Source organism: Xenopus laevis, chromosome 6L (genome assembly GCF_017654675.1).
Source record: "Xenopus laevis strain J_2021 chromosome 6L, Xenopus_laevis_v10.1, whole genome shotgun sequence".
Classification (NCBI taxonomy): domain Eukaryota; kingdom Metazoa; phylum Chordata; class Amphibia; order Anura; family Pipidae; genus Xenopus; species Xenopus laevis.
In genome coordinates, this window is record NC_054381.1 from 104,974,457 (window position 1) to 104,999,936 (window position 25,480).

Here is a 25,480-nt window from a genome sequence, read left to right on the forward strand (position 1 = left end):
AAAGGTGAACAACCCCTTTACATAGAACACAAGACCACCAGAGCTTTGCTATAGCCATGTTAGGTGATGGAAATATGCATTGTAGTCACAAGATAAATTTCCTTGAGAACCACTAAACTAGATCTTACCAACTGTAGCCTTCATTTTATTTGAATTAGGGGTGCAACAAATCCAGGATTTAGTTTGGGATTTGGCCTATATCAGCAGGATTCAGCTGAATTTTTGTGCCCAGCTGGAATGAATCCAAATCCTAATTTGTATATGTAAATTAGGGGCTGGAAGGGAAATCACTTCACTTTTTGTCACAAAATTAGGAGATAAAAAAAAAATCCACTTTTTCCTTTCCCGTCCCATTTTGCATATGCAAATTTAGATTCTGCCGAATCTTTCACAAAGGATTCAGGGTTCCCTAATTTGAATACATATTTAGAGAGGTATAAAGCTAACAAAACCAAGCATGCTATAAAATCAAATTATAACTGTTTAATTTAGTAGAAGAGAATAAAATTGCTCACTTGTATCTTATGGAAACCTTTGGAGCTTGCCAAGCCTACAATGTAACTACTTTAGAACCATTAAAACTGAAACTATGTTACATTGAAAAATAAACAATATGGATTCATTAGCAATTATGTACAAGGTTTTTTGTTGTTGTTAAAACTCAGCCTATAGAGCAGTCAGGCATGCAAGCAACGAGCAGTTCCACTGGTCACTGACCTTTAGCATACTAGCTATTCAAATAAGTGTTGTTCATTAATCACTCTGTTTTACTTTGGGTGACTTTTAAGGTGGCCATACACGGGCCCGATAAAAGCTGCTGACAGACCGAGTCGGCTGCTTATTGGCCTGTGTATGGGGCCCTCCGACGGGCTTCCCCGATCGATATCTGGCCGAAAGTCGGCCAGATGTCGATCGGACGGGACTTAAAATTCCATTGGATTGCAGCCGCATCTGTTTGTTTGAGAGATCCGCTCGTTTGGCCAAACGAGTGGATCTCTCCGTGTGTCCCTTTACAAATTACCTTTAAATTTACCTTTAGTCCCTTTACAAATGTATCTTTTTTTTAATTGCAGTTCTGGGTTTTGTTAATTAATCATCATGGATGATTTTAGAAATCTCACATGTGAACTTACAGAAAATTATATTTGATTTTATTTAGAAAAGACAAACAAATAGTGTTAATACTATGTTTTTCTTGATGAAAGGCATCTCTAAATGATTGCAAGAGAATTCGTGTAGGAGCTGCAGAAGCTGAATAATACCACAGCTCTCGGTAACTTCCCACTGCAAAACGGATTGCCTTGAATCAAAGCATTGGGGAGGGGGGAGGCAGGAGAAGAGTGGGTTAGTTCCACAAATTCACTGTACACACTTTTATTAGCCCTAAAAATAGAAAGCAAATGGTAAAACAAACAACAATGTATTGAGACGGGCTCTGTGCAAGCTATAGAGAAAGCACCATTTGCATCAAAACTTTTATTATTTCACAATGAATAACGAACAGCACTTTCTATGTTCTTTTAGGAGGGGGTGGGATTACATTACTTCTCTTAGACTGAATATGCATAGGTTGGGAAACCATGTTGAACTTTGTGCTAGGATATTATAAGAGTATTTATTTTAAAACAAGGCATAGTTGACCAGAATTTTTATAGGTGTGGAGCATTTCAGCATACTTTATGACAGTAACTCGGGCAATCACTGAGCACTTTGATCACTTATTTTTTTTTGTTCTAGAGATTTAAACGTTTCAATATTTTCTTCCAATGGGGAGGAGTCGCTGGCTGCCTGCACACATATGTGTAACAAGTGGGACAGCATCTGCTAGTTGGGAGTGTAAAATGGGGAATGATCTCCATAAGCTTTTAGCCACAATATACAAATAACAAAAAATGATTTACCTGCAATGCATAAACCTATAATACACAAAAGCCATGAATATCTTGTAAATTATATCCTTAATGGTGAGTAAGGATGTCATCGGTTATAAACGTTGAGTAGTGATGTCATTTCTGTCACAAGACTCATTTATAATAAATAAAGTACCCCCTTTGTAAATTATGAGGATATTAGAAGTTACCTCGGACTTCCATGACCTGTATAAAAATAGTGTATATATATATAAATAAAAAACACAAAAATGAATATCTTGTAAATTATATCCTTATAAACAGTGAGTTCTGATGTCATCAGTTATAAACGGTGAGTTCTGATGTCATTTCAGTCACATGACTGTGTATTGTGTATTATCATAAATAAAGTACCCCCACTTGTAAAATATCCCGGTGTGATGTGATTATATATATATATATATATATATATATATATATATATATATATATATATTTACATGACTTATAAACATGACACGCTGTTTGCTCTATGCACTAAGCTGCCAGGCTGAGAGGGGTTCAGTGGCTGCAGACTTTCCCCGCGTTGTAGCAGAACTTTGTGCTGATGAGACAATAGTAGATAGTGTGTGCATTTAATATAGGACAAACCACTTGTCAGCCGGCGGGGGGAGGCAGTCGCATATACATGGGGAAAAAGCAAAAAACCCGTATGCTCATTAAACGGGGCCAAGGTTCCAGATAAACAGAAGTGAATTAATCAGCATTCCTTGTAATTGTGTCTCATGAGAATTGTCCGGGGAAAGCGACGTGATTGGAGAACTTAGGCGGGCTGAAAGCCGTGTCCCCCTTTGAGAAAGTGGTAGGGGCGCAGTCAATCATGTGCACTTCTTTCCTTATTGCATTCAGCGCATGGTTTCACCTTCAGATTCCTGTTTGTCTGTGTCCTCAATAAATGAATAAATTATATATATCTTCTGCAGTGCGAGGTAAGTCTCGTGGGCGATCTCATTTTATGTTTTACGGGGGGGGGGCGACTATGGGAAGGAGGTCGATTTATCAGCCAATTTGTTGACTTATCCTTGTTAAGTTTGTTAGTTTCTTATTCTCCCCCCCCTTCCTTTCTCCTGTCTTGTCTCTTTATAAAAGGAAAGGCAGATTTACCGCAGTGGGGTAATCAGATCCCTTGCCTGTACTCACTGGGTTAAAGTGTTTGTAAATGCTGGGAGGATGGGGACGGCTCATCTCTGGCTCTGTAGAGCTACTTAAATTATTAAGGGGCTTTGCTGATAGTATTGATTCGGTGCGCGCATTCTTTTTCCTTTTATTTATACCTAAAGTATTAGCTTGCTTACGTCACGCAGCCACAACCCCTTGCAAAGTCTCTTTATTTCTCTGAGGAAGTTGCAGGAGCTTTTATTGAATGTTGTTATTGCTACAGAGCAGATATTTGCTTTGGAACACATGGCAGGATCTGATAAACAATGGCCATTTAAGGCTTGCATACAGTTATTGTATGAGTGTGCATATATACATACATACACATATATATATATTATAGAATTGTGTTGGATAATAACATGATGTAGGTAGATTTCACCCCTAACATTATGTCGGTTTTGGGAAAAGTTGGGGAAAGTTTGGCTGGGTAGTAACTTTGTGAGAAGCTAACAGGGTGGGGTGTGGAAATGGGCTGCAGGTCGGTGTAGAATGACAATCAGCCCTTGTTTGCTGCAAATCTGCCAATGGAGTTTTAAAGAGGAGCCTTTATTTTAGCAGGAAAGTGTCGTTGTGTCCCTAGCACGATTAATTACACCCCTCCACCCTCCCTCCATTTCTGGGACTATATTTACCTATTGTTCATGGCTGAATTATTTATTTGGAAGTCATTAGCCGGCTCAGGCTCCGCCCCCTTCTGTGTAAACGGACAATTTATCTAGAAGCTGAACTATTTGCACAGAAATAATGTATATTCATGGCTGGCGATCACAGTTATGCTGGCTTCCATTTTTTTTTTTTTTTCTGAATAGGGTCTGCCATAACCTGTGGAATTTGAAATGCAAATAAAAGCCAGTGGGAGTTCAGGCAGAACAAATCAGCATTTATAAAGTGGGGTGGAAAGGGAATAATCTTTTTTTTTTTTTTTTTTATCTGAATGCCAATAGAATTGAGTGATGACGTCAGGCTCCAGAATGTATAGAGATATATATATATATATATTTATATAATTGTAATGTCTGAAAGGGGGTGTATGTGAAGTGCTTACAGGAAAACCAGATTACAAGATTAACATCTGTTAACATGATCGTTTATCTCCAGCCAAAAATAGGTCAGTCCTTTCTTAAGGAAACGCGATTGCTGTTGGCTTGGTATAATATTGAAATGACATCACGTCTATACGAGCCACTGCCAGGTAGTTATGGATTGACGTGTGAAAACGGTTGTCCTTTTTCCTTGCTTAATTCAGACATCTTTTTGGGATCAATATAAGGTCAAAGTCCCTTTTTAGGCAGAGGCACAACTCCTTTCCATGTCCCATCCCCCCACTTCTCATTGCTGCAATCGACTCTTTCCTGCAGCCACAGGAGAGACAAAAGAATCTATCAAATTCATGTTTGTGTTTGTTGTTGCCAATGCAGGTGGGGCACCCGCTTGTTATGGGTGTAAGGGGCAAAGTTATAGAAGGTCAAATGGATTTTATAGCTGAGTGCATAAAAGAATTACACAGAGATGCAAAGTAGCTGCGATTTGCTTATCCCCTCCTCTTGGGAAGAGGGACAAGGTATCACACCAATCCCTGGCAGCTTATTGTTACTTCACACTGTGTTTTTCCCCAGCCTTCCAACCTGTGAAGCAAAAGCTCACTGTATTTACTTGTACTTCTGCCTGTATCATAGAAGGCTCATTGCACATACACCCTCTCCTCTATTATACACAAAGAGAAGCAGGCAGGGCACACACAAACTTAACTGAAATATGCAGTGGGGTGTGAATAAACATTCCCAGGGAGTTGCCATAAAATTCACTATTGCGCTATTTTGAGCAGCCCTACCTGGTAAAGCTGTCTTGTCTTCTCTGATATTTATTTGCAATATAATACTCAAGATCTATGAATTTATTATTAGAAACATTGCTGAGTGATGTCATTTGTTATAATGGGGTATGTTATTGGTCAAATGACCTAATGAAATGTATGCATTTGTTAAAAAAATAAATAAATACATTATATATATATATATATATATATATATATATATATATATATATATATATATATATATAATAAACAAAAGCCATGAATATTATATCCTTATAAACAGTGAGTTCTGATGTCATCAGTTATAAATAGTGAGTTCTGATGTAATTTCTCTCACATGACTCACTGAAATGTGTGTATTATAATAAATAAAGTACCCCCAGTTGCAAAATATGAGGATATTAGAAGTTACCTCGGAATTCCATAACCTGTAGAAAAACACGCAGCCAAATGGGCATGAAACTCCTCGGTAACTTATAATATCCGTATAATTTACAAGAGGGGGTACTTTATTCACTATAGGTTATACAATTCCTTCTATAACTTGGAGAAAGGCAAGGGGGTTCAAATTAACATTCTAATGGGGTGGCGTGGTCATATGTTTTCCAGTTGCAAGTTGTTTCAGGGCTCTTGCAGACGAGCGTTTGAATTGCTCTCCCCTGCGTTCCGTTTTTATGCGTTCAGCTGCAGGGGAACGCAGGAGTAGACGCATTCAGTTTTTTTCAATGGGGCTGTACTCACATAGGCGCATGTAGGCGTTGAAAGCAGGATGAGACGCAACATGCTAAATTTTTCTGAACTGAATGTGCCTACTCCTGCGCTCCACTACGGCTGAACGCATAAAAACGGAACGCATCGGAGTGCAGCTTCAAATGCTTGTCTGTAAATGCACTAGTCTATCAGAATGGAAGTGCCTCCATGATCATTAGTGAAATGCACACATTCAGGCAGTGGAATGTTGTGTCATGAGTACAAACTGTGTTTTATGCAAGGCTTATCCCCCCAACCCCCAACTTTGCTTGAAATATGTAACCCTTTCATAATGGTTTACTTTATTGTAAACAGCCTAACCAAGTGTATTGGTGCTTTTGAAAAGGGGAAAAAAATTCTTTCCACTGTTAGTGCCTTTCCTTCTCCAGATTGACACTTGCGGCTGCCCTAATTATAGGTGGGGAGGGGTATTTAGGGCCAGGCTGTAAGATCCTGGCAGGATACACCAATTCAGTCTTGTTCACGCTACAAACGTAGAAATCAGTAGAGCTAAACAGAATAACTTGGGTGGGTGGGGGAGTAAACCAAACCGGAGAAATATTTTGGCTTTATATTGTCATTAAAAAATATCAAATTCACAAAGTCTTGTGACTGTGCAATGTCGTATGCTTTGGCTGTAAATTGACTTATATGTTGGTCAGAACTTATACCAATTTGTAGCTGCTTGTTGTTGTTGTTAATGATATTTGCCGGCACTAACAACCGTTTCAAAAAGGGGACGTTAAACTTGTGAAACTGTGTTACTACCGAAGTTTTGTATTAAAAACATTTTAACTTTAATGTGGCATTTGTATGATTCTGAATTTGTTGCTGAATTATTTCCTGGTGTAAATGAATATTTTACTCAAATTTAACAAGAAATTCAACTTAATGCCACTTTTGGTATTTCTTTCCTTGGCCTAACAATGGGAGCCGGTTAATATTGTTACTATTAATAATGAGAATTGGAATTTTAAGTACAGTCAGGTATAGCTAAAGCACTTTTAAGTTCCAATAGAGTTCTTTGATGCAACTATATCATTCACTCGGATATGACGTCCACTCTGGCAAAGGTTTTAGTATAATAATGAGGCCTAAAAGCAAATAGAATGCATGGTCAGGCTGTGGAAGGATGCTGGGAGTTGTAGTTGAGTTGCTGACTGAGGGTTGCAGGCTGCAACAAAGAGTGAAGGAAACTAAGCAGCAGGCCACTTGTTTTGCCACACAGCCCTGTGCCAGTCGTCTTTCCCTTCAGCAATACCTGTCATTACAACTCCCAAATACTTTCCCCAAACTCAGCTTGAACCTATCTCCTTATGGCTGGATTATCTGTATGCCCACCCCCTAATGGCCTGTCTCTGAATGAGAAGCTTATTGTGTTGGGAAACGGGTAGGCGAAGAGAGAGCCTCCATTATTCCCCCCACCCGCCTGTGCTTCTCCCCCAGTCTCTCTTATGCTCGCCCCGCCCCTTTCTGTACTTTTCATAAGACTTTCTATGTATGTTGTAGGTAGGACAAGCGCACAATATGGGAGAGAGGGGGAGGAAGCCATTTCATATTGCTCCACATGAACATAAAGGAAAAACCAACACCTTGAACGTATTTAATGTATATATTACACAAAATAACTGTATAAAATGACAAAAATAAATGGAAAGAGTATGTACACGAGTCGCATTACAAATGTAAACTTTCCAAAAAGTCAACGTTTCCCATTACAGTCGTTGGTAAATTCCACCTCACAGACAGCAGATTGTGACTGTGCGCGTCGATTAGGAACGTTGTACTTTGCGTTGACACATTTATATTGGTCATAGAGGTTACATGTAGTAAGTATTAGCTTTTATTGGTAATAGAGATTACATGGTGTGTAATAAGTATTAGTTCTGCGCTTGCTCGAGCAGCACCTGGCTTGCTATAGGGAGCCCGGTAGTTATTGCTGCGCAGCCAGCTTTGCGCTGAGTCTATGAGAGGAGGCGGAGCTTCGGGAAGGGCGTCCCTAAGCAGCCGGGCCCAGACTTAGTAGCTCCTCCCCGCCTTGTGCAGCGCTGCCTGTGAGGACGTCAGCCAGTATACTGTAACAGCACAAGCAAGAGTAAGGCAAACAAGCAGAGCCCAACTTGGAACCCCCAACAAAGCCAAATCCACTCAGGAATTCATACGCCAGGGCATTGCCCATTAATCCACCGTGGTTGTCTCCCAGCTGAGAAACAAAACCCAATTCAGACCCATTTTTTTTTGGGTTATATATATATATCATACCCAATATCGAAGGATCTTTGGGCAGTCGAGAGATTAAAGGCGTGGGTGTTGTTGAAGCTTAAAGTAGTGGCATTGGAATGGTGTTTTCCGACGCGCAGTGATTTGGGGAAAAAATAAGGTAAGAGGCTTGGGCGAGTTTATGTTTTGTTCTATACGGGGGTGCGTGCAAGGCGTGGCAGTCTTGGGGCTCCAGTGAAATCCGTGGGAGGAGGGCAACACTCACCAGTGTATTTTGGTATAGTTTTATAAAGGGCCACTGTATTGCTCCAAAATGGACATTGTGCCGAGGCCCCCTCCTCTCCCCAAATAAAAATAAGCTGCCCATCAAACTTTGTTGGCTGTAGACTTTCCATGGCAGGGCGCATGTCACAGAAACCATATCAAGTTGATACAACAATGGGGAAGGGTGGCACATAGCTCTTTTATTTTTTTTATGTCCCTAACTGAAAGAAAGAACACTCCTCTCTGCCTGTCTCCTCTGTGTTTGCTGTCTATGATAAGTGCTCCAGGGGCTTTTCTTTGAAATCTCCTGTTGGATCACCTATTTAGTGGTGCAACTTGATCATTTTCTCCTCCCTTGCCTATGAAAAGAAGCCTAATCTTTGGAATGCTCAGTAACTGAAAGAGCCAGTGGCTCATTAATAATTCATTTCCTCGGAGTAGCTAGAAAATCGTCCATCTTCAACCTGTGGCTCTCCAGCTGTTGCTAAACTATAGCCCTTTTATTTGGGGGGGAGGAGTAAAGGTTGTAGTTCAGCAGCAGCTGGAAAGCCACAGGTTGAAGTTGTTTACAATAGCCCAAATATTTGCTGCAGCGATCCAACTGCCTGCTTGTGTTTCTTCAAGTGACATGGATACTGCCTGCCGCCCTCAGCATATTTCCTCAAGCACATACACTCACACACTAATATTCTCAGCTTGTAATAAAGGCTTTGTAGGGAAACTGCCACAAATACAGGTTTTGCATAGTGGAACTTTGGCCAGAGTGTCTGTTTTGCATACTTTAGTATTGCATAATCCCAATTACAGAGTATTATTCTTTTTATAGGCTGTGCTTCACAACAGTCCAATACACACATTGTTTTGTTTGCTATGATAAATGTTTCACACATTAGTTTTTGCAGGGGAAATGCAGATATTTTTAGTTTTCATTTTGTTCTTGGAGTTGTGGCCCCCGGTGGTGTAATTAGCGGTGCACTTCAGCAATTCAAGGAGACCGCTTTAGCTTCCCAAGGGTAATGGCCATAGCCATCTTGAATGATCTTCGTTATGATTACGAGACTTTATCATGTGTGTTTCTGTTGGGCCCACTTTCCCAATTAAGTACTCCATAATTTAACAGAAGCCAATGTCCGATTTGTTATTAGCATATTGACCGTGTGCCAGCAATTCAAGAGGTACAGATCTAGGAGGTTTTAACGGGTAGCAGCCGGTGATTATTAAACTTATTGTTCTTAAGCAAGTCTCTCAAACAGTTTTGTTTACAGTGTGTGTGTGTGTGTGTGTGTGTTGCATATATCCTTCCTCTCCTTACAATAAAGAATAGTTTGGCATCTACCAGGGAACCTGGGTCATAATGACCTTTGTAAAAATGCATAGTACTAGGGATTTTGTGTATCAAGATCAGAGATGTGGAGCTGTGCTGTACAATCATTGACTGAATCATTTGACATCACTTGCATTAATGTTGCTTTTGTTATGAGCTGACCTTTCATAACCACGATACTGGCAAACACTAGAGATTAATCACATTTTCAGGTGCTTTCAAAGCAATGCATTTAAAGTTGGATGCTATAGGTCTGCAGAATTTATCTTCTATGAACAGCATGGTTGTAATGAGTTTAACTTTTAGTATTTTTGTCTGCTTTTGTTCTGTAGGTTTGGCGTTTAACACTGTTCAGTTTGGTGACCTGATTTATTTTATTGTGAGTGTGTAATACACTTACCCTAGTGAAAGGGGAATGTTAAAAATAGATATTTTGTTCATATCCCATGCCCAGACACTGAATACCTTCTGTTTAATGTAAGCAACGTGGGGACATGTCTGTCTTTGTATGGCTCACTTCCTGGTCAGGGGGCAGTCCTTACTTGTTGCACACATCAGCAAAAGGAGATTTAATAAAAATGTTCTTTATGAATCAGTGATAAGTGCTTAGGTAGGAACTTCTGTGTGCCGTATGGGTCTTTTATTACTGTTGTGTAGCAAATTGTTTCAAATTGGGGATTTAAACAGTGGGTGAAACACAATAAGGCCAGTGGGGGCATTAGCTTTAGTATTTCCTAAAACATTTAGGGCAGCAGTAGAAAGGATTCTAAACTTTAGATTTAGTAAAATTTCTCTTGACTCAGATTTATTCCTTCAGTTGAGGTGGATGCTGGAAACTTTGCTTTGCCGTTGAGCAAGATTACATTGGTGACTAGATCCTCCTGATATATTGCGGTGTTTGACACATACCTACCATAACTGTTTTCCCTAAAGGCTGATAATAGCTACTGACTTGGTTATAATCATTTTTTATAATTGGTTTTATAATTACTTATATTGGATATACTGACTTGGTTGTTTATTTGCCTATGTATGGCGTCCTGGGGTTGGGCCTTCCAACCAAAATCTGGTGGCATATTGGTAATCTCTATCAGGTGTGTTTGAAAATTCCTTTGAGCGAGGACCATATTGGCACATTGATGTAGTTCTCGTCTGACAGGTCTCCATAGGCCCCAGTATGATGGGCAGCAGTGGGATAAGCCCAATTTGACCCAGCGCTTGGGTGGATCATTTGGGCTGAGAGATTTCAATAAATGTGCAGATTTTACAGCAGGTGTGCCCAAAAGGTAAATCGGGATCTACCAGTAGACCTTTAGTTGGTGATCAGTAGATCTCAAGACATTGGGGTACATTTATCGATTCTGGGCAAATTTGCCCATGGGCTGTTACCTATAGCAACCAATCAGATTGCTGCATTCATTGTTCTTCTTGCAGCTGGCTTTAAAAAGCTAATCACTGATTGGTTGCTATAGGTAACAGCCCATGGGCAAATTTGCCCAGTGTTGATAAATGAGCCCCACTGTCGGCAAACAGCTTGTCTAAATCACCCTCCTTTTTTTATGGTTTTCATTCAGCTATTTATCATGTTACAGTTACATAAGAAATAGTTGTTTACAAAGGTTACATAAGAAATGGTTGTTTGCTAAGGTTACATAATAAATAGTTGTATGTTAAATATAGTAATATATATTTTCTCACAAATTAATATTTAAGCAATATTTTACATGGAACAGAATGCTAACAATGCTCTTAAAATTAGCAGCAGACTGTAATTAACCAAATTTAATGCAACTTAGAAAGCTGATTTCAAACATTTGCATTTGTAAAAGACCTTTTTTTGCTTTCTGTGTGTGGGCTGTAACCATGCTGCACTCATTCTCTGCTCATCTGTTGCATGGTTCCTTTATCATGTGTGCAACTTAATATTTCCTTTTAAACAATTATTTTTTATATTGGTGTATGAAACTTGCAATCTAGGAAAATCTCTGTGGGAATTGTACAACAGTCACCTTTGTTGTTCCTTCAAGATCCCATTTTGTCACTTTATATGCCCAACTAGCAGTTAGGCTGGATATATATATATATATATATATATATATATATATATATATATATATATATATATATATATATATATATATATATATATATATATATATATATATATATACACTTAACTCTATGGATGTGTGTTACTATATATTGTGTGCAGTGCTGCAGAAAATGTTGTCACCTTGAATAATAATAGGAATTGGTGGTGGTGTATATATTGATCATCACTAAGGACTGGACTCAATTAACTGTCTTTTGGAAGTTAATCCAGTGAGCAAAATGTGCAATTCCGCACACACAGGAGGGTAAAAATTACCGTTATTGTGCATTGTGCTGCTCAGTGATGTATTTAATAAGCAGCATTCCAATTTCCCTTTCTGGCTTTCTGACTGTGAGTCCGAGCTAGTAAAGACCCTATGGAATGCACATTAGAGCCTACCACTCTCTTGGTATTACCGCTGGACAATCCTCTCTACTTCAAAGGTGGTTGGATTTTATATTCTACTTGTAGCATAATCCATTCAAAACACATTTACTGTTGCCATTAGATTTTCCTACATTAAAGATACAATGTGTATATATATATTTTCTAAATAGTTTGGTTACAACAAGCAGTCCTGCTATTTATACGGTGTATGAATACATTGTTTCTGCTTCTCCTAAAGCACATCTTTACATTTTGTTCCTATTACATTATTATAAACACTACATTTTTAATGTGCTTTGATAAACCTCATCCTGTTCAATATATTTAGAATTGGTTATGCATTAGGTGTTGGTGCCATTGTTTGTTGGGGTCTATCTACAGTGGTTATGGTAGGAATGCATTCATCCTGATTTCTTCATCCCTCAGTACATACACAGCCTGGCAGAACATCAAACGTCTTGAAGTCTTTGCAAGGGACAGAAAAATGTTAGGGAAACACTTGATTGAAAGGAATGTAAAGAAAAGAAAAGCTCCACATTTGGGTATTGGTAGTATTTCAGTCACAGTATGTTGGGCAAGCAAGTTTTATGGACTGCATTCTTTAAAATACACAACTACATGATTGAAAATAATGCTGGAATGTACATAAGTAAGCCTTTTTTTATCTTGATGCATGCATTCAGTTTTAGGGGCTTTCACTGGGGTGTGATTGCCTATTGTAATCCCTCTTTTGTTTGTATAGCTGCAACTTTAAAGTGGGCAGGACTAGAACCAATCAGAGGATTAGAATATTTACTCAATGCATCCAATTTGGCAAGTGAGTTATTCCCGTATATTAGTATAGAAAAGGGATGCTACAGCTTTCAAAGCTGTCAAGTTTGGTAGCTTGTGTGTTTTTTTTATTTTTTTGTTTTTTTATGTTTTATTACTCATGTCATTCCTAAGGGGAACTGTCATGTGTCTCTTGTTTTTCCAGCCACCTCTTGGGGGGGCAGGGTGTAAAAGGGCCCCTGCATTAAGTGCATCCAAGGTGTTTTAGTTGGAATATAAAGGATCAAAGGAGTGCACATGTCTGTTTTATTCTGATTACAGATAAAATGATTTGCAAAATAGGATTATTATATAGAAATGATCATTCCACCACATTGTTCTAATGTAGCTTTTGATTAAACTGAGTACAGCACAGACCTGTTGCTTATGTACAAAACTGTGTTAGTGTTTCTTTGTTTATACTTCAGTTTGCATAATGCACAATGTCTATTAAGCCGAGCAGTACTACTTGTTACCTGACTAGAGTTCTTAGGTTTGTTTTTCCAGTGCCTGCCATTTGAGTTGAGACCAAATGTATTGGGTGTCAGATGTTTCTGGCAAGTTGACGTATGTGTTTGTGTGTGTGTAATATATAAATAGTGCCTATTCCTTTATTCACAGTCACTCATTGGATACTAAATGCAAACCTTTAAACAATGTTGTAGTTCAGGTGACTTTGCCCATGTGTCATACCAATTTATAAAAATTAACTTTTTGATTTGTATTTTGAAGGGATGCACATGATGTTGTTTTACCCATTACATTACATCCAACTTATTTCAGCTCATTAGCATGCAGAGACTTCATTATGAATGCCTATCAGGCTTTGATAAGATCAGAAATCATTCACAGTTTAGAATGATACATTCAGTATAGTTCAAAAAGAATATATGGCAAGTACAGGAGCCACCATTGACACTTCTAGGGGTTCATTTAAGGACCTACATTTTTTTTTGCACTTCCCTTGCAATCTTATCAGGAGCATAATAAGATCAGTTCAATTCATTAAGGGTAGGGACACACTGGGCGATTTGGGGAGATTTAGTCGCCTGGCGACTAATCGCTGCGACTTTCCATGACCAATCTTCCCCGAATGCCTCCCCTCGCTCTGCGCCTGGCTAAAATGAAAAATCGCCTGCGCTAATCACACGCGGCGATTCGTTTTCCGAAGTCGCCCGAAGTTTCCTCGTGAGGCAACTTCGGGCGATTTCGGAAAACGAATCGCCGCGTGTTTTTAGCGCAGGCGATTTTTCATTTTAGCCAGGCGCAGAGCGAGGGGAGGCATTCGGGGAGAAAAGTCGCGGCGATTAGTCGCCAGGCGACTAAATCTCCCCAAATCGCCCAGTGTGTCCCAGCCCTAACAGATCAGTTTAGTCAGCAATGTGTGTGGGCAAATTGCCCTTGACAAATGTTTGTTCTGAGGACTTTAATGATCAGGTGTGTGTTGAGTGGGGGAGTCTACTTTAAGCAGGCATGCTTACTAGTCATGATTCTGTAATGATCAGTTATGAATTACTTTTTTAAATATAGTGTAGTCTAGTGTAGAGTTAAATAAGGATTCACAACTCCGAGATACTACATTAAAAGTTGATCACTTGGTTTTAGGAAATCCCTCCTCTTATGAATAAAACACAGTATGTTGCAGATTGGTTGTGGTACTCTGATGGAATGTTATGGTCCCAGATGGGTCAAGGACTTCAAATATTGTTTGTATGAGTTTCTTCCCTCTGTTCTTTACACATGTAATTAGTATACTGTATAACTCCACCACATCATGGTAATAGGTTGGAGAGTAGTACTCTCTTATAAGCCTTTTCAGTATTTCAAAAATAAGCTGTGGTTGCTTAAAAAAATATACCCGTTCTGATGCTGTGTGTGCAATGTAGACAGATTGCACAATTTTTTCTAAGCTTCAGGACATCTGTAGATTGTGCTTTTATACAGTAGAAGCCCCATTTTACAGTTTTCTGGGGACCAGAAATGGTGTAAAATCAGGGAAATGTATTATGCATAATATTTAGGGGGGATGACAAAACAACAATGTAAAATAAGGGAAAACTTAAAATCAGGGGATGTAAAATGGGGGTTCTACTGTAGTAATTTGGAAAGTTAATGCATTTAACCTCTAGGCTTTAATGCAAATCCTGTTACCCGCTGAAAAGTCATGCTTCTGAGAGCAATGTTATTGGTGTGAAAGGATTTTAAATGTAAAATCAGCTTTGTAAAGGCCGTGTACGGCAGAACCATTGCATCATATGTTAAAGTACCCAGTGATCAAGCAAACACTGTTTCCCTATTTGCGAATGGGTGTATTGTTATACCAAGTCTATAATTTGGCTGTGAAGAATAGTGGATTGAGAACAGCTGCATTCTGCTAAGAAGCAGTATAATAATATTTAATTGGACCCACATTTCTGATTTGTGGGGAGAGTCTAGTGGGATGATTGTAAACGTAATAGGATGCATGCGATGTATATTATTTTATCATCTATTTTATAGCAAAGATATCCTAAATCTGCTGTTCTTGCGGGACTCTACCGAAATACATATGTTTAAAAATATATCTGCCATATATGATTATTCTTTTATTTAAAACTTCCTGTTTCCTACTGATTGCTTGCATTATACCATTCTTAAAAATTAGTTTTAAAGCTAGGTTCAAGTTTGTGTGGGGTTTTCCTCCTTGTGGCACCTATCGAGCAGCAGCCCCTTGCAACCATTTTTTGCAGCTCATTAGTTGCTGTAAAACTTTCAGGGGAATTGTATGCTATTTATAACTATTGCCTATGAATGCTCTCAACTAGACAATAAACTGCATACCTGTAGTTTACATTGCTGCTTGTAATGAATGCCTGCATGTAAACAAAGCAATATTGTTACTCCCTCTGATGTGCAAAGGAAGAGAAAGGAGTATTCTGTGCAGAGATTAAGATCCGCTAAAGCTATGCATTTCATTCTATATTAGGAACAGTAAATGGTGGATGATCCCTGTTTATAAGTAGGGCGTGTTTCCCTTTTAATTATATTGCCTAAAAAGAGGAGGCACATTTTCAGCTTCCTTATTTCAATTAAAACTAGTTTTAACATAATGAATCAGTTTATTTGAAATTCCAGTTTTTACAAGATACATTCTTACGACTAAGCCTTGCTACATTTCTGATAGCAAAAGAACAGCTAGTTCATGGCTAAAAAACCTTTGGCCAGCAGTTGTTTATTTTAAGCTCCCAGCACCCACCTTTTATTAAAACAAAACACTTCACCCGTTCCCCTGCCCTGAACATTTTGGGAATTATAGTTTTAACACTGGGATTGCCACAGATCAGCTAATCCTAAACTAGCCCAGTGATGATCATTGGGGTCAGTTTTGTGTATTTCGACTGTAGCACTTAGTGATATTTTCATTGTGAATAACATTTCGTTTTTTAGGGCAGGCTGTGGACAGAAACACTCTGTTGTTCAGGTCAAAGGACTTCTGCTTCCCAAAGTTACTCCCTCACCAATAAGTCACTCATTAGTATGATCCTTTAACTATATTAAACTAGTACAGCTATAACTTCAATCCTGTAAAATGACTTACATACTTTAAAAAAAAAAAAGTGAGTGATTTATTTCTGTAGCAAAAACAAAAGCTAATGTGACAGTTGTACTGAGTAAATAATCAGCTTTTGTTTGCCTTTTTCTTTTTTGGTGATATTTTGGTGGTTTATTAAACCATTTTACTGTTTGGTGTTTTGGTTACCCTTTTGTCCTTGGATAGAAGCATATGCCTACGACAATTATTGCTTTTCCAGCTATCAGTTACTTCTGCATTCCTCAAATTAAAGCCAAAGCATCCCAGATAAAGCAGATTGTCAGCATTTCTGTTTCTCCTTGAAGTGGAACCTTCACTATAATTCAGTTTGTGTGCTGGGTCTTGGCAACAAAAGGGCTGAGTATTGTCACCGTTGCAAATAAGAATCACTTTCTGTAGATCTTAACATAAAATAAGGAACCTCTTTTTCTTTGTAAACTCTGATCACATTATGGTTCTGGGACTGTTTGTAAAATACATCTGTTAATTTAAAATACTTGTTAAACCGTGTTTTAATCAGATTGAGTAGGTGTCTGTTGAGCTTTGTATACACATGCGTATATGTGCTGTGAGTAATTCACTTAGCTGCCTGAGACAAGGAAGGCATTATGGTAAATGCTAAAAGATTAAATTAGTACCTTTTCGTTATGCCAACAATATCTCTTTTTAGATTCTTAGATTTTTTTGATAACCTTTGTCCTTCCTAGAAGGAAAATAAACTCTGCCTTCTTGTAATGCAGAATATGTCACAATGCTTAGAAATAAAGCTCCTGAATGTCTGCCTTTCTACAAGGAACATCATAAGCATTTTGTTACGTAACAGATTGTAGAAGAAAGGGAGAAAATTAGTGCTGAATCCCATTAAATATTCTTTCCTATTTTTTTTTTTTTTTATTCATCCATTTTACAGGCGGTTAATGGGATGATTATGGGAATGGGATGAATGGGGTGACCTTAATAACCATTATTACTATTATTTATTTTGAATCTTTTTTTTTTTTTTATAAAACAGGTTATCTGTAGAATGTATTTAAGAAATATGGTATTCTGTTTAAATCCTATGACATGATATCTAGATATGTTCTAGAATCCACCAATGTGAAATCAACACAAACTGCAGCAGAGGGTATCCATGGCAGATGACAGCTGTTTCTGTCAGAACGCTTTTCAGTGAGGCAAAAGTGAGCAGATAATGTGATGTGCTCAGGTGTTTGCAGCATTGTGTATTCTCAAGGGTAGATAGAGGCTCTTAGTATAAAATACTAGAACCAAGTTGCACTCTCTCATATAAGGTATTATAAAGTTAGATGCAATTTTTAATAGTTTAGTACTGGCTTTCTGCCAGCCTTCCAAGATGTGCAACTGCCAGTTTGTGTGATCTGTCTGTGAAGGAAAACAGGATCAACCCTGCAGTTACCTCTTCCCTTATAGTGGGCAATTAAATGTATGTAAATATTTAATGGAAGTAGCAGGATATATCACCGAGTATATTTGCTAGAAAACAGAGCATATTGGACGCCTGTTGTAGAGGGTTTCTGCTTCCTGTTACGTTCCATACAGACAGGCCATTGTATTTACCATATAGGGTTACTGGACCAAGAGGAGTGCATTTTAAAATAGCATTTCTGTACAATGTAACTCTGATGTAACTGATGGAATCATCTTTCTTTCAGCTATTAGAATTAATTGGCAGATTATTAGCTCTGAATGAGGGTGGGATGGGTTGATGGAAAATAATCGTATACCTGTTGTCGTTTTTGTGATTGCTACACTTTATTATTCCTTTTTCAGACTTTCTGTATGGTTTGATATTGGGAGGAAAATACATATGTGCTGTGCAATGTTTGTTTGAATAAGCCAACATTAATTCCTGGAAAGCATAAAAGTGTTCCGGTTATCCTCCCGTATTTCTACACAGGGAAGCTGTAGTTTAGCAGCTGAAGCACTATAGATTTGAGAACCTATGTAAACCTTTTGTTTTAGGAAACATAAAATAGTGCAATGTACTTCCACATTTCTTATCTGATATATAGCTGTGGGATCAGTTATCCAGAAAGCTCAGAATGTATCCATTTTATCGAAATAATCCACATTTTTAAAAATGATTAAAAAGATTTTCTTTTTCTCTGTAATAATAAAATAGTACCTTGTGCTTGATCCAAACTAAGATATAATTAATCCTTATTGGAAGCAAAGCAAACCTATTGGGGTTATTTAATGTTTTACAGGCTTTAGTAGACTTGAGGAATAAAGATCCAAATTACAGAAAGGGGACATGCAATACCTGTATAATCTCCATGCAGTGAGCATGTACTCTGGTTTCTGCCTCTTTTGGGTTTAACAGGAATGTGAGAAAATATAAATACATATATATTATAATATACTTTATTTTACCAGTACCCCCTCTGCACTCAGCTAGAGTGCAGGCAGTAGGGGTCTCATTGATTCTACTATTATGCCAGTCACCCAAGCTGGGTGCCCAGGGCCAGGAGGCAAATTCTCATGCAGCTCATGGGAAACTCTGCTGAAGTGCCTTGCAGAGTTCCCTTTGTCTTTTAATTGAGATGCAACCAGATGCATGAGACAACTGTGGGGCTTGCTGCAAGCATTGTTTCCCAAGTGACCTATGCAGACACTATTCTGCTTTAACATTCGTAAAAATAAATGTTACTGTACTATGGGCACATCATGTGATAAACCAGCATATCCCAAGACTATATTAAAATAAACAGAGCTGTGGAGTCGGTAGCAATTTGGGGTATCTGGAGCCGGAGTCGCAGAAAATGCACCATCTCCTTATAACATAAAATACAAGTACTGAAAAAAATCAAATCATTTTTAAGCGCTTCTATGAAGTAGGATATGGCAGAAGCAATTCTTACTTTAATACATTATTTAATTATGGATTGTATTTAACAGCAATTCTACAGCTATATGCCAGGTTCAATTAATATATAAGTTGTTTTGGGCTTTCAAGTTTTGTTTGGTCTATGTAGTTTAGCTTGATATTTTTTTTAAGTTACCAAAGGATATGGTTTATATTTTTGAGCTTTGGCAGTGATAAAATGCCTTGCATGTTGTGTACTTAGCTTCTTTCAGTCAACATGGAAATTACAGTAGGAACAGTAACACCAAAAAATGAGTGTTCTAAAGTAATTAACATATAATATACTGTTATCATGCTGTGTGTTTGCTTCAGAAAGACTAGTATAGTTTATTTAAACAAGATACAGTGTAGCCATGGGGGCAGCCATTCAAGCTGGAAAAAAAGGAGAAAACGCACAGGTTACATAGCACATAACAGATAAGCCCTCTCCAATACAATGGTGTTTTATTTATCTGCTATGCAAACTGTGCCTTTTTTCCCCAGCAGTTTGAAGGTCTGCCCCCATTGCTACACAGCAGTTTATTTATATAAACTATAGTAGTGTTTCTAAAGCAAACACACAGTTTTTAACAGTGCAGAGCAATAGTGCATTATATTTTAATTACTTTGATACATTTTTGGTTTTCGGTGTTACTGTTCGTTTAAAAACAGAGGAGTAGGAGGTACCATAGCCCTGATAATAAAATTATGATGTCACATGAGTAAGTCATTGAAACATTTTTCCAGGCTTGGGATGGGCCAAAGAAAATTTTATAGACCACACAAACATTTGCTTGTTTATTAAGAATATCAATACAAAATGTAAATGGCAAGCTTTGTGAATAGAAAATCAAAGCTACAACCACATTTCTAGACATTTCCCGCAGTTAAACCTTAATTTGACCAGAATTGAATGGCTAAAATGTAAAACCAACCGATGTTGGCCCCACTTTAATGGGTAACTGGGTGACTTGTATAAGCTCAAATAATGTTTCTGCCAAGTTATGGGATGAATTTGCCCATTGGCGAGATTCATAGTATATTCCATCCTTCAGCATGTGCGTGTGTGTGGCCAGCTAAGTCTCATTTCTGTATATGCCACTGTTTTATGTAATAATAAATGATTCACATAATTTTTCCATTCCTTTGTATAGCCAGTCATGCGCCACCTCTCCATTCTCCCTACAATGCTTCATGTATGCTGGGTCACTTTCGATGTGAATGATGATCGCGCTGCTTGTGACCAAGACTTGGCATAGAGATCATCAAAGAAAGGAGAACATAGAGGTGCACGGACGGCATTTAAGAAGGACTTCTTTATTGTCTTCCCTCCAGCTGATTTTTGCGTTCGGGCATTTTATGCTTTACATACATTTTTACATGCATCGCATTTGTCAGGTACACTGTTATTAATAAGTATGTCACAATTTTGTTGAATCTAGTTGCAGTTAAAATGGAATATAAAGAATTGAATATCTGTAGAAATGCAGTGCTACGTGTTATGTGGAAATTGTACTTTAGTAGCACAGGGACTAGAAATCCAATTGTCTGGAGCAGACCAAAGCTGCACTGAATCAACTTCTCTGGTAACTTTCAGTGGGGTTTTGCTATGATGTTACTATGCTCGCTTTTTGAACTGTGTAGTCTAAAACGCCCAATGTGCCACAGCCCTAATGTTATCTTGCTGCTACTTGTAGCAGTGATCAAATTGTCTTTAAAGGATCCATAACCACAAAAAATTTCTGTTTCAAAGGAATGACAATATAATGAAATGTTGCTCTGCACTGGTAAAACTTATGTGTTTGCTTCAGAAACTTTACTATAGTTTATATAAACTAGCTGCTGTATAGCCAAGGGGGCAGCCATTCCAGCACAGGATACACAGTAGATAAGGTACGTTCTGAAGAAACGCTATACTACAGAGCATATCTGTTATCTGTATCTCCTTTTACAGCTTTGATTGGTTTCCCCCATGCCTAAATAGCCGCTTATTTATTTATACTATAGTAGTTTCTGAAGCTAAAACGCCAGTTTTACTTGTGTAGCACAATATATTATATTTTCATAACTTGAAAACACTCATTTTTAAGTGTTACTGTTCCTTTTAAGACAGCACAGACATTGTTTTTTTCACTGAATCAGTACTTGCTGTAGGTTAGCATACTTGCTAATAATGTAGTTTTGGTCACTCTAACTCTATTAGCATTTGTCAACATTTTAAGCAAGATTATTCCACTTTCTCTGTTTTCTCTCTCTGTTCATTTTCTCTACAATGTTGGTTGGGACAGCTGAAACTGTGTACTAGAAACCATCTGATCTGCAGACCTAAAGGGTAAAATAACTGGCTTTAGCTACATTTTTTTAAGGGCTCTTACTGACGAGCGGTTGTAGCTGAGCTCCCCTGCGTTCCGCTTTTCTGTGTTCAGCCGCAGGGGAGCGCAGGAATAGACGTATTACATTTTTTCCAATGGGGCTGTACTCACACAGGCGCGTGTAGGCGCCGAAAGCAGGTTGAGACGCAACATGCTGTATTTTTCCTGCGTTCGGCGCCTGCACGCACCTATGTGAGTACAGCCCCATTGGAAATAATGTAATGCGTCTATTCCTGCGCTCCCCTTCGGCTGAACACAGAAAAACGGAACGCAGGGGAGCGCAGCTACAACCGCTCGTCAGTAAGAGCCCTAAGAGTCAGAACCAGGAATGAATGTGCAATCCAAAAGGGATAAACTAATAGTGCTTTCATTTGCAGGAGGAATCCCCTGATCTAAATGGGGAACAATTAAATGAATGCACAGAGAAGCAAAGAGCTGGGTAGAGTAATATACAGGGATAAGAAAATGTTTTTCGAAGGCATTTGTGTTAGGAATTCCTTTATGTAGCCTAGTTCATGGGTTTACTTAATGGTAATGGCAGTGATGTCAGCAACAATCACTTTTGGTTATAGAGCATACAATCAATTATCCCCTCAAAACACAGAAGCCTGATGGTTATAGGCACTAATTGGCTGCATGGACCTTAACCACGGGCAATTGTTATTGACTTTGTCTCATCAAGACAAAACACTGTGAGTCTGAATTGTCTGTAAAAGAAAAGCCATGATGTGGCCTTTGTGTAGGTTTAAAAATAAATAAAAATACCCCTATTTTGACATCAGGTGCTGTGCTGTGCAGATGAAGCTCCTCCTGGTCCTGGTGGGAAATTCTATTATACTCTACCTAAAATGAATTCATGTGTTCCAGTCAAGTTCTGTTTCTGCTTACACTGAAGATGTTTGCACTTCCTGGTGGCTGTTTTCCATTTTTTTCATATCCTCTGGGTACAAAATAAAAATGCATAATGAAAATTTTTTCTTGTATTTTTATGAAAATATGGACTAATAAATGTCATATTGCTGTGGAAAGATGTGTGAGCTTCTATCCCATCTTTTACATTGCTGTACAGTATTGGTCAAAGACTCTTTTTGCCCACATGTAATAAAAGGCAGAAAGTTTGCCCGGGTGCAGTAATTCATGACCTATACAATGTCGGCTTTTAAAAACGTGACGGTAAATGCAAGGCATCTTGTTTTTGAAAAGTCAATAGAGCTTTACTGAAAGACAAAGAGGCACATTTATCACGGGTCGACTTTCGAATTCATGTGAGTTTTTTAAAACTCCCCTAAACGCCATAAATTTGATATTCGACTTACTGAAATGTATTAACTAAATAGACGAAAACTCGAACAAATTTAAACAACCCAAAAATTCGAAAATCGAATTTGATTAAACTCTATTCGAGGAAGGCTGCAAACATCTCCAAATTGATCACTTGACCTCTCCCATTAACTTCAACAGTAATTCGGCATGTTTTAGGTGGCGAAAATTAGAATTCAAATTTTCAATTTGACCCTTAATAAATCTGCCCCAAAGTATTTAAGGTGACTTAGTATTCTTTGAATGCTCTCTGTGGATAACATTGACCTATTCCAGTCTGTGAATCCTCTGGTACAGTTGGAGCTTGAGTTGTTGTAGGTACTCCAGCAGATATACCACCAGGTATGTTTGGAGTTGGACATTTGTATGTCATTGTAGTAGCCCTCTTGGTCTGTTCCACCAGTATAACCTTGAAGTATCTTGATATGGGATATATGTTTAGTTACTCGTTAACCATTGCTCTGAGCAGCGACCATGGAACCCTTGACTTGGGTAACTTGATAGCGTTGAGGATGAAATAGTGAGTTTCTAATGATGTCCACCTTGATCAACATATCTTGTTATCCTTTCCTTCAAGGCAGCATCATTACATGTAATGTGTGTACTGGCTGAAGTTACAGGGAGATTTGGGTGTTTGATACGCCCTCGTTTTGTCTCTTTGCCAGTGATCCAAACATCTAGTGATGGAATTTCAAAAATAAAAGTGTATATTTTATTTATGGGGAGTTGGTCAAATTGGAGCATTGGTAAATTGGGAATCTAAGCAGCAGAGTACAGGAAAGCAAGGCTATGCATATGGGATTTATAAAAATACATACTGAATATACCCCAGGGCTATGGCTATTTTGATTGCCACTAATTAGTAGCAGCCTTCATAAAACTGAATCTCTTGCCACTGATTACAAATGGATGCATTGTGTGTAATGAGCGTAGGAACATACTCCTATCAATGGTTTTGACTGATGGTAGGCTGTATGTAGCACTTTTTGTTATTTACATTAAGGAGAGTATAGTAAAATCCTGAATGCAGAAGAAACTAGGAACTAGTGGTACTATGCATGCAATACATCGTAGTACACAGGACTAATAGCATTTAAAGCTAATCTGTTCAGTGATTTGTTGGATTATGGTATACTTGGGCATCTTTATAAAGCTTTTGCAATGCCCCATCTAGGGCATTGATTGAATATTCTGAAACTGGAGAGAGCCCTAAAGGTGGCCATAGATGCACCAATAATATTGTATGGAACAAATTTTCGTACGATATTCGGTGCAAGACAAGCGGACCGATATTGGCAGAAGACTTGGATATCGGGCGGCTCTTTGATCGGGCTGGCCGGAAAATTTTGTGCGGCTTTGACTTCGACTAAGAATCTGTTCGTTGATGCGGTCCTGTGATGCGACCGCCCATTACCCATTGCCCACCTCAAGGATCTCTCCGTGTATGGCCATCTTATGTCTGTTTGCTCCAAGTTAAAGAGAGAGCAGGCTTCTGCCCATGGTAAGGCAGAAATTCTGTACCCATGTGGCCCTAGCCTTAAGGCTTACATTGTAGAAGAGGTGCTTGAACAGGGGAATCTATTGACTCTCTATGAATATATAAGGAGCTGTACAATAGTGTTAGTGTTGATCCCAGGACTATATTTTTACATTTTTTATTCAAGAAGGTTTTTTGGTATTTATTTCATTCTAAACTAGTCAAACACTGAAATTATGTTCTGTAAAAATGTTTTCTTTTCCAAGAGAAAAGTATGATATTCTGTTTGCATTTCCTCCACCTTAGAGTAATCTAAGATATACCTAGGTGTGAACACACCAAACTAAATGAAATTTAAGACTAGTCTGACCAGTAATCTGATTAAGCACATTTATGATGCCATCTGCTTTAACTGGTTAAAAAGGCTGTTGAATTGTTTCATTTCTGTCCAGTCTCTTTCACTAACAAAATACTTGATTTATATTAAATCAATAATGCAATTGATAAAGTAGTTTGATAAGGCTTCAGCCAGACTGTATTGCTGTAGAGCTGAATATATGAGTCTGGCAACTTTGGGCGACTTCGGAAAACAAAGCGCCGTGTGTGCATTCTCCCAGGCGATTTTCATTTTAGCCAGCGGAGGGCTGGGGGAAGTCAGTTTGGGAAGATTGTCGCCCCGAAGAAGAGGAGATTTGTCACTGGGGCGACTAATCTCCCTGAATCTGCTCGTGTGACCTGACCCTAAAAGTTAAAAGGGGTAACAACAGAAGGTTATCTGCATATCAGAATGTCAGGTCGACAATACAACTCTCTGTGTTGCTTCTGGAGGACGGTGCATGTGATTGCTGTGCTATTGCTGTGTACAAATTAGTTTCCCTTGGTGCTTGAGTTTTATGTTTTCCTCAGCATAACAGTAACTATCATGATATGAAAATTTATTTACTCTTTGCAATTAAAAAAAGACCAAAGGAAGCAAATTCCTTTCACAAATTTATCAGATATCTAAAACAGGAAGCTGCCCTCTTAGTATGTGAAACACAAAAGAATGCTCTCCGAGACCATTGTTAGCTGTAATACAGATCATTCCCACTCAAATAGAATCATTTTGATTACTTTTGAAAACTCTTAACATGCATTGCA

The 25,480-nt window shown here is 38.3% G+C and overlaps 1 protein-coding gene across 5 annotated transcripts in view; it reads left to right on the top strand.

Annotated features, from left to right (window-relative positions):
• The first annotated feature begins 2,602 nt into the window (after nucleotides 1-2,602).
• znf516.L (zinc finger protein 516 L homeolog) overlaps nucleotides 2,603-25,480 on the top strand; it is a 93,587-nt gene continuing 70,709 nt past the window's right edge. The window contains exons 1-2 of one of the 5 annotated variants that reach the window (XM_018267846.2): nucleotides 2,603-2,839; nucleotides 20,326-20,569. The gene's annotated coding sequence lies outside the window, so the exon portion shown is untranslated. Of the gene's footprint in view, nucleotides 2,840-7,605; nucleotides 8,018-20,325; nucleotides 20,570-25,480 lie in introns of those variants that run through there. The other 4 variants (XM_018267845.2, XM_018267848.2, XM_018267844.2 and 1 more) reach the window with 4 other exon arrangements.